Source organism: Henckelia pumila, chromosome 2 (genome assembly GCF_033568475.1).
Source record: "Henckelia pumila isolate YLH828 chromosome 2, ASM3356847v2, whole genome shotgun sequence".
In the NCBI taxonomy this organism is placed as follows: domain Eukaryota; kingdom Viridiplantae; phylum Streptophyta; class Magnoliopsida; order Lamiales; family Gesneriaceae; genus Henckelia; species Henckelia pumila.
Window position 1 is genome coordinate 80,008,220 of NC_133121.1, and position 8,658 is coordinate 80,016,877.

General features: G+C 38.4%; 1 non-coding gene across 1 annotated transcript; it reads left to right on the forward strand.

Annotated features, from left to right (window-relative positions):
- The first annotated feature begins 7,737 nt into the window (after positions 1-7,737).
- LOC140885819 (small nucleolar RNA R71) lies at positions 7,738-7,844 on the forward strand. Its single transcript, XR_012151234.1, has one exon. It is a non-coding gene; the product is annotated as a small nucleolar RNA R71 (small nucleolar RNA).
- Positions 7,845-8,658: the final 814 nt, after the last annotated feature.

Sequence of the window (8,658 nt, forward strand, 5' to 3'; positions counted from 1 at the left end):
GTGTCATAGGAGGAGTCCACTGAGAGAGAATCACATTCTCTTTTAGATAATCCAAGAACTCGGTACTTAAGTATTCTCCACCTCGATCTGATCGAAGTGCTTTAATACTCTTACCTAGTTTGTTTTCTACTTCAGCCTTGAATTCTTTGAACTTTTCAAATGATTAAGACTTATATTTCATCAAATATAAGTACCCATACCTAGAATAATCATCAGTAAAGGTAATAAAGTAGGTGTGACCAAATTTTGTACCAATACTAAATGGTCCGCAAACATCTGTATGGATCAAATCCAATAGATTTTGACTACGCTTTGGCTTCCCTTTGAAAGGAGATTTAGTCATTTTTCCTTTGAGGCAGGACTCACAAGTAGGTAGAGAGTTAATATCAGACATATCAAACATGCCCTCTCCCACTAGCTTGTTCATCCTCCTTGAAGAAATATGACCTAGCCTAGCATGCCAAAGGTTTGCCGGGTTTTGATTATCAATTTTCCTTTTATTTGTTGTTACCGGTTTATCAACATAATTAATTGGAACGTCTTTTAATTTTAAGTTATATAGATCGTTTTCAAGTTGTCCACATCCAATTAAACATTCATTCTTGTAAATATTGCAAATCTCATTCACAAAATTGTAAGAAAAACCATCTCTATCAAGCATAGAAATAGAAATAATGTTTTTAACCAAATCTGGCACATATAAAACATCTCTCAAAAATAACTTAAAATCATTCTGCAAAATTAAACAAATGTCTCCCACAGCTTTGGCTTCAACTCGAGAACCATTTCCGAGCCTCAGCTGGGTCTCACCCATCCTAAGCTTGCGACTTCTTGTCATCACCTGCAAATCATTGCAAATGTGAGATCCACATCCGGTATCCAATACCCAAGAAGTAGTATTAAGTGAAACATTTATTTCAATATAAAACATACCCTTTGCAGTTCGCAACTGCTCGAGATATTCCTTGCAGTTATGTTTCCAATGACCGGGTTTCTTGCAGTGATGGCAAACATCCTTGGATTTTTCCATGTTTGAAGCCTTTGTCTTGTTCTTCTTCTCGGGTCCGGTTTTCTTGGATGGGGCAGAACGTTTCTTACCCTTTGTACTTGGCCCCGTCTTAGCAGAAGAAGAGGAGCCCACCAAGAGAACCGGTTTATCCTTCTTTAAAGTGGCTTCATAAGTTACAAGCATATTGGCCATCTCTTCAAGGGAGGCCTCTATCTTGTTCATATTGAAATTCACCACAAAACCGTCAAACGATGAAGGAAGAGAGAGAAGTAATAAGTCCACATTGAGTTCATGCTCCAATACCAATTCAAGCATTACCAACTTCTGAATGAGCCAAATCACGCGTACCCCATGATCACGGACCGAAGTCCCTTCACGCATGCGACATGTCATTAACTCTTTTACAGTAGCGAACCTTTAGCTCTCGATTGAGCCCCAAAAAGTTCCTTGAGTTGTGCGTGAATGTCAGCAGCATTCACGGTATCCTCAAATTGCCTCTGGAGTTCATCAGACATCGAAGCTTGCATATAGCATTTGGCCTTGATATCATGGTCCCACCATTTATCAAGTTTGGCCAACTCTTTCGGAGTTATATCAGCTGGTGCTTCCTTCGGAGGAGATTTTTCTAACACGTAGAACATCTTCTCTGAGGTCAAGACAATCTTCAACTTACGGAACCATTCCGTATAGTTTGCGCCACTCAGTTTGTTTTGTTCGAGAATAGAGAATAGTGGATTGCGCGAATTCATCTTAAAGAAATACTGAAAAGAAACAGACAATAATCAGTGATTGTTTAATTAATTTACTAAGACATAAAATAAGGCAAAATTTATTTTATGAATCTCTCTCCCACTATTTTAACGATTTCACTACCCTCTAGTGAAAACGAGAAACATTTTCTTTAGTGGGAACATAGAGTCCAATTGACAAACTATAGTCCCGAATAATATCAGCCAACCATAATTTTCAAATGGTAGAGCCCAATTGCTTCCAAAGCAACCTCCATGTTTTTTTACCTCATGTCCAATAAGGGCCCAATAATATGACGCCGTTTATTGTGACACGTCAAGATGACCCATCAATATTAAGTTGTGATGGACGGTCGCCATGTGGATCCCCAATAATATGAGCCAATCCCATGGGAGTTCCATCCAACTTACAACATGTGTCGATCCAATGTACAACTTTTCGACGAACGGGCCCCCCCCAATAATATGAGCCGGACCGTATTCGCGGGTAGCATCTCATACATTGATCGTTGATGGAAGGTAGGAACATTTAAACAATATTTAAATGCCCTTTTGTTTATCTTGATATAAATTTTAAATCATATTTAAAATAAGGGATTTTAATTTCGAAAATTTGTCTCATTATTTAAAATTTGTATGCTTGCGGGATTCATACAATTTAGTCTAAACATGCATACAACAATAATATCATATATTATTTTAGGATGATCGATTCCATTACTAATCGACCCGTGGTTGCCAATCACGAGTCTAAGTCCAATCCTAGGTAATATGCAATTATGCAATGCAATCCTATTACATTGTGCTTCCAATTTACATTTCTTCAGTCTTTATCATTGCTTGCTGGGCCCACATCCATCTTCAAAATCTCCCACTATTTCTAGTGAATTTACAATAAATTACTATGACAAATAAAGGGATACATTATAGGGGTGTGAACGGGCCATAAACCAGACCCACTTTTATTACATATGACAATTCATATTGGGCCATAAACCAGGCCCATTAATAAATCCAACAACAATAATTAAAACCAAATGTAAACAACCTAACATACACCTATAATATTGGTCATGGCAATCGATCATCCTTATCCAATAATTTTAATTCAAAAATTAATTTATTGGATATCATGCAATGACAATAAATATAAATAGATAAAATCATATTTCATACATAAAATCTTATTTTATATATAAAATCATATTTTATCTAGTTTATCCATAAAATCATATTTTACATATAAAATCCAATTTTATACATAAAATCATATTTTATTATCAATTGTACCAAAATTAATAATTAAAGATTTAATTTATTGGATTAAATTTATAAATTTCCAAAATTCCAAATTTATCCAAAAATTAATTTTTCTTAAAAAATTTTGGGCTCAAACAATTTTGACCCATTGCCTCGTAGACCAACTGAAACAATTTTCAATCGGGCCAAAAACTGGGCCCAAAACCATTTTGGGCTAGAATTCATAATTCAAGGAAAAATTTATTTTTAATAAAAAAATTTCTGGGCAGCCCGAGACAATCCCGGGCTGCCCGCCCGTCGCTGTGCTGGACTCGTCCAGCCCAGCTGCGCGGGCTAGGGCAAAGCTTGCCCTAGCTCGCGCAGGGCTGCTGCGTGCAGCCCATCTGGGCGCAGGGCTGCGCGCGGCGCTGCTCGCTGCCTTCGGGCAGCGGGCAGCCCCGAAAATAATTTTTTTTTCTTTTCCTTTCCGTTTTATTTTTCTGAAAAATCGAGGCTTTGTATAATCGATAAAATTTTAATCGTAAAATCCGAGAACAACCTAGCTCTGATACCACTGTTGGAACACGGTCGTTCTCCGGATCGAAAAAGAAGGTGATACCCGGTGCAGCGGAAGTTTTAAAATTTTATATGGAACGATTCCATATGGGTATCAAATTCCTACGATTAAAATTAATAACATAAAATTTAAACAATATAAAATTTACCTTAAAATCTCGAAGCGAGATTATGGACACCAACAGATTAATCTGCTCTTGTTGTATATCACAGGAACTGATGAACGAACGTTTCTTCAATCAGGTCCACGAACGGAAATTTAATCCCTCTGATAGACTGCACTAGAAAGTCTATCAGAAGTTTCTACGAAGAGAAATAACAGATTTGATCCGTTAAACCAGACGGCAAATTCGAAATTCACAGGCTGGATTTTTCGAACAGAGAGAGGAGAGGGGGCGGCCACACCTAGAGAGAAAAACTAGGGTTTTCGAAAATTTTGTGACCTATGTTCTTTAATTTCTGCACTGCAATAACTTATTTATAATGTGGGCTGCTAACAGCTTAGGACCCATTAGTCATAAGTTCAAGCATGACAAGCAAAGCCCGCATGTTCAGAAATTAATATAAAATTCATCGTGACTCAGATTGATAAACCAATTTCACCAATGTGCACAGAAACCATTTCTGCATCTTTTAAAGTCAAGATAAATTTTCTGAATCCGAATTCAGTGATTTCCAAAAATGTCCATCACTATGTTATTTTAGGAAATCTTACTCCCTCTACTATTAAATAAGAAGTCCCACTTCTTTATTCACTAAATTTAACTCTTTAAATTTAATTATCTCAACGGAGATTAGAAATCCATTACTTGTGTGACCCTCAATGGTTCAGGGATACAGCTAGCCGTGGGCTCACAACTCCTTGTGACTCGGAACAACAATTTCCGACTTGCCCATCGAATCATGGTAAGAGCGCCTAGCAACATCGCCCCATGATTCCCTAGGTATCACTGATAGTGCCTGCAAGAACCAATAGATTTTGGTTAGCATACAGTACGGTCCCTTCATCCATATATCCCGATCGAATCAACAACCATTGGTAAATCGAGAGTCGTTCGAGATTCGATAACTATGCAATGCATCTTGAAGATCAAATAGTGACATCGCATGTGTTAGTAGGAACACCGAGTAACCTAAAACACATCATGTACTCTGGCCAGAGATTCGTCACACTAATATCTCCTCATATCACATAGGATATCCACATTCACAAGTATGTGGTGAATCCTTGACAACAAAGCATCGACTCCTATATGTGTCGTAACTGTACCCAATCCCGACACCTGATGACCCCAATAGAGTCGGTAAATGAGTCAAAGTACAGTACTAGCATATAGAGTCTCAATGATGTTTCAAGTAGTAAGGACTAATGGTGTACAACCAAAACCGCGGACTTTATCCACTCGATAAGTGATAACCACTTGGAAAGTCCGGATAGGGTTGTTCGATCATTCATCATATGAATATCCATTTGCATGCTTTGAACATCTCTATGTTCCATACCAATGAAACGTGGTACTCGGCATCGCAAATGCTAGTCTCAATCTCGAGCGATCCTTTTCCTTATTAACGGACGGCTCAATCGACTAGGAACTATTTAGAATATACAGTGACTATAAGATGTGTTTCATGATAGCCATCCCCATGTGCTACCACATATTACATACACTATAGTATATTCAAGGTCTTCATATAAACATCTTATAGTATGTCACAACATAATAATATGATAAAAGATAAAGTAACGCCATTATAAAAGTGTAAATTATATTAAACAAAAGATTGTTTATACATAGAGTCATAAAAGCCCTTAGCCACAAGTTGGCTCACCGGGCACCCACTCTTTCAGAATACCCATCTAAAAAGCAATAAAATTCATACCCAGCAAGCCTTTCTAGCATTTGGTCAATGAAGGGGAGGGGAAAATGGTCTTTACGGGTTGCGTCATTCAATTTTCTATAGTCTATACACACACGCCACCCTGTAACTGTCCTAGTAGGTACCAACTAATTCTGCTCATTCTTAATGATAGTTATCCCCCCTTTTTTCGGTACACATTGAACCGGACTCACCCATGCACTATCAGAAATAGGATAAATGATACCTGCATCCAGAAGTCTTATCGTTTCAGCCTTTTCTACTTCTTGCATCTTGGGATTCAATCTCCTCTGTTGTTAGACCAAGGGGTTGATGTTCTCTTTCATTAATATATTGTGCATGCAGATAGATGGATTAATGTCTTTGATATATGCGACCTTCCAGGCAAACACACTCTTATGAGTTTTGAGAACATCCAGCAGTCTGGTCTCCATCTCACCTGTCAAAGAAGAAGAAATTATGACAGGTAAATTTTCATTCTCGCCTAAAAATACATATTTGAGATGGGTAGGTAATGGTTTCAATTCCACAGTTGGTGGTTCTTCAAGACTTGGTTTCTGGAGGACTAAATCCTTTTGGTCACCAAGATCCTCGAGTCTGAGCTTGCCACCTTTATGACTGGTTATCATTCAAGTAAGTCGTCATCTCTTCTATCTCTACATTGACTAGATCATCACAGGAGGAGATATGAGTGCAGCTTCTAATGGTTCCTAAAATGTATCCTGCACATAATCATATAAAAGTGAGTCCACATTATCAATTTGAAAACACTCTTCATTACTTTGTGAAAATTTCAGTGCATTAAACACATCAAAGGAAATTTTCTCCCTCCTACTCTCAGATGTAGCTCCCCCTTTTGGAAATTGATTAATGCTTTTCCTGTTTCCAGGAAAGGTCTTCCCAAAATAAGTGGCATGTCCAAGTCCTCTTCCATATCAAGCACCACAAAATCCACCGAAAATATGAACTTATCAACTTTCACCAGCACATCCTCTATTATCCCCCTGGGATATTTGATAGACCTGTCCGCCAGTTGCAACGACATCCGGGTGGATTTCGGCTCTCCCAAGTTCAGTTTCCTGAAAACAGAATATGACATTAAGTTTATGCTAGCTCCCAAATCACACAAAGCTTTATGAAATTGCACATCATTAATAATACAAGGAATAGAAAACTCCCTGGATCTTTTTTCTTTGGTGGAATCTTGTTCTGAACTAGCGCAAAGCAATTTTCTGTTAGGCTGATCATTGCATGGTCCTCCAATTTTCTATTGTTGGAGAGAATCTCCTTCAAAAATTTAGCGTAACTGGGCATTTGCATCAATGCATCAGCGAAGGGGATGTTTATATTCAATTTTTTGAATACTTCTAGGAATTTCGCAAATTGAGAATCTAGTTTGGCCTTCTTGAGAGCTGCAGGAAAAGGTGGTGGAATAACAATATTTGACTGTGATGTGGGTGGTTGTGTAAAATCAGAAGACTTACCTGCAGGTTTCCTAGGTATAGCTGGTTCTGATTCTTTCTCGCCTCGTTTCTCACCCTCAATTATCTTCCCACTTCGCAATTCAACTGCTTTGACCTGCTCTTTTGGATTTTTTTCCGTGTCACTTGGCAAAGTGCCCAGCTCTCTGCTGGACATCGCTTTAGCTAACTGACCTATTTGATTTTCGAAGTTCTTAATCGATGCATCCTAATTCTGCAACGGGTCTCAATGGATGATATGAACTTATGCATCATCTGTTCCATGCTTGACTTCTCCTCCTGATGTTGTTTTCCATAATTCTGATTCCCATATGGCCAATTGTTCTGTCCTCCCCACGAAAAGTTCGGATGTTGTTTCCACCCTGGATTATATGTATTTGAGAATGGATCATTCCTAGGGTGGTTTTGATTCCCTACATGGTTCACCATTCCTCCCTCTGGCTGATGTGATGGATTGCCTGTCTGACAATATTTTGTGAAGTTTTCAGCACCACATTTCTCACACCACACTTCTTGAATACGCATCGCAGACTGCCCTAGAGTTAGTTCTTCAATCATCTTATTCATGACTTCAAGCTGAGCAGCTACTAAGGTGAATGCATCAACTTGATGCATTCCTGCGGGTCTCCTGGCTGCATTCCTGTCAGATTGAGGGTGATAGCTACTGGATGCCATCTCCTCAATTAACTCATATCTGTCCTCTGGTGATTTTCGTAACAGATTTCCACCTGCAGCTGCATCTAACATGGTGCGATTAGAGTGAGGAAGACCATAATAAAAAGTTTGTACGACAAGACCATCTGGTAGTTGGTGATGTGGACATCTCCTCAATAGATCTTTGTAGCGCTCCCATGCTTCATAGAGTGTTTCCTGTTCGCCTTGAACAAATGTTGTGATGTCATATTTGAGTTTCATTTATTTGGACGGTGGAAAGTATTTAGTCAGGAAAGCCTTAGCGAGATCATCCCAAGTAGTGATGGAACCTGAAGGTAGATTTGTTAGCCATGCTTTGGCTTTATCTCTTACAGAAAAAGGGAATAAACGCAAACGAATAGCGTCATCAGAAACTCCCTGCTTCTTAAAAGTGTCACAGATTTCTAGAAAATTTGTCAGGTGAGCATATGGATCATCGATTGTCATCCCACCAAACTGGATTGTGTTTTGCACCATCTGAATGATCGCAGGATTTATTTCAAACTGATTTGCTGCTATGGTTGGCCTGATGATGCTTGGTCTGGCATTTTCAATGGATGGCAAAGCGCTATCCATCATGGATCTGTAGATAGGTGGTGCATTATTCTCTGCTTCTCCATCTCCACATAGTCGTTCTTGTTTCTGCCATTGCTTCTTTTTGTTGCCTTCACCTTCTGCGAAAAGTTCTTTCAATTTCTGGATCAAAAGGCAAGAATTCTGCTTCGGGTGAATGTTGCATGCACTGCAAGAAAATCCTGCAGTTCACAGATGAAAATAGTGATTAAAATTGAAGTAGAGAAAATTAAATAAGAAAAATCAAATTAATCAATAGTCCCCGGCAACGGCGCCAAAAACTTGATCGAGCAAATACTAACACTTAAATTCAATATAATTATCTCTCTTTTCTGCTCAAAATTATCGCAAGTGCATGACTCAAGTTATAGAAAAGTGTACTGAGTACGAGTATCATCCTCAAGAACTACGTCACAATAATTCAATTATTTAATTTCTATACCCCAAAGTAACAAAAATT